This window comes from Cynocephalus volans, chromosome 8 (genome assembly GCF_027409185.1).
Source record: "Cynocephalus volans isolate mCynVol1 chromosome 8, mCynVol1.pri, whole genome shotgun sequence".
NCBI lineage: Eukaryota > Metazoa > Chordata > Mammalia > Dermoptera > Cynocephalidae > Cynocephalus > Cynocephalus volans.
In genome coordinates, this window is record NC_084467.1 from 155,252,120 (window position 1) to 155,253,950 (window position 1,831).

Genomic DNA, 1,831 nt, shown 5'->3' on the forward strand with positions numbered 1-1,831 from the left:
GGTCGGCCCTCATTTAATATTTTTACCCTTGCACCTCATACATTCATTAATTCATAAAGTAATTCAGAAAAGGTACCTATTGAGTGACAGTCATTTTACTAGCTTTAAGGCATACAACAGTATACAGAGTTATTCCTGCTGGAGGAAGTGGAAAACAGTCAACTATTATATAACCTGTTAAGTGCTAAAATGCAGGGCAATTTAAAATGTTATGGGCTCAGAAGAAACCACAGAAACATGGCATGAATATGGGAAAGCCAAAGAAAGCAAAGGAGTATACAACCATGAAGCAAATGCTTAGTCTCAGAGATAGAGTCTTAAAGAAAAGGATAGATCAAAACCAAATAATAATAATAATAATAATAATAATAATAATAAGGAAAGACAAAAGATCTCAGCATGCTCAAGGAAAGAGAAGTCCTCCAATATCCTTCCTGCTTATTCTCCCAGTATAACAGACAGCTCGGCCCATCTTACCACATTTGGTTGATACTGACTTTATCAACTTTTCCATTGAAGCCAAACTGGACTTACTGCAGTCAATGATGGACTGTCTGTATATTAACTCTATTCCTTGTACGACTGATTGTGCAATGCATAAAATTGGGAAAATGGGGCAGGAGTATGAGTGTCCCAGAGGATTGCCATGGATCCAAGATTTAAATGAATCCCACGCGTACACAAAGGAGCCTGTGCAGATGACCACTTTTACAGAGGGTAACTCAGCACAGTGTTACACTGTGACCACAGTTGTCTGGGATATTTAGTGAAAAATCTAGAGGACCCTTGGCGTCCCCATCATGTGCATTTCTCAACATAGATACAAGCAGATGCCAGATGATTATGGAACTTCACAGACAAATTTCTCTGGCTTCCATTGACTTTCTCTTTTGCCAGTTCATTAAACATGCCATAGCGTGAATTGACATTCCAGTCACCCATTTGTTCTGTTATAAGCTAATTGATTGTGCTTAAGTTCACTCCCTTTTTGATGTTGTTTTGAAAAGGATATTTTGTCTCATTTAAAAATTAGCTGCATCCTTTTATAAAACAGATGCTCTGATCTTTGTTTTAGATTAATTTACTCAACAAATATTTCTTCACTTCTTACTAGGTGCTTAAGATATAGTGGTCCTGCTCTCGACACACTCGTAGTGGTGGGGAGAGAAATATGCAATCAATAAATACTATAATCAGGAGTAGAAAATGGACACATGGAGGAAAGAATCATTTATTTTTACTTGATTGGGAAAGGAAGGAAACGCTACAGATGAGGATGCTTGCCCAGTAAATCAGGGCAAAGCAAATGAGGCATAGGAAGCAGTATGAACACGGGCATCAGACACAAACGTTTCATAAAATAAACGTGATTTTCTATTCATATAATTGCCAAAACATTTTTATGACCAGAACATAAGGAATAAGAGAAAAGTGTCTGTACCCATATCTGAGCCTCTAGAGGTCAGAGGAGGGGGGAGGGATGCTAAAGGCTGTAAATCTGACCCTGAGTTCCATAAAAAGTTATTAAAATTGTAAGCATGTTAGATAATATGATTAAATTAGGTTTTTTAAAATGTGTAGTGTAAGAATAGATAAATAGATTGTTGAAACAGAATAGAAAATAATAAACAAATTTATGTATTTATGGAAAATTGATATATTTACAAAGGTGGTTCTTTAAATGTGGCTGAAGGGTGTAGGGTCATTTTGCTAGGATAGAACCCTCGTTCCACTGATGAACATCTGTATGAATTGGACAAACCACAAAATCAAGTGATGCCTTACTTGTCTCCTCTTTAAGATGATTTGTTTCATACCTGAACTAATCCCC

General features: G+C 36.6%; 1 pseudogene; it reads left to right on the top strand.

Moving 5' to 3' along the window:
* The first annotated feature begins 248 nt into the window (after nt 1-248).
* LOC134384433 (rRNA-processing protein FCF1 homolog) lies at nt 249-881 on the top strand (annotated as a pseudogene).
* Nucleotides 882-1,831: the final 950 nt, after the last annotated feature.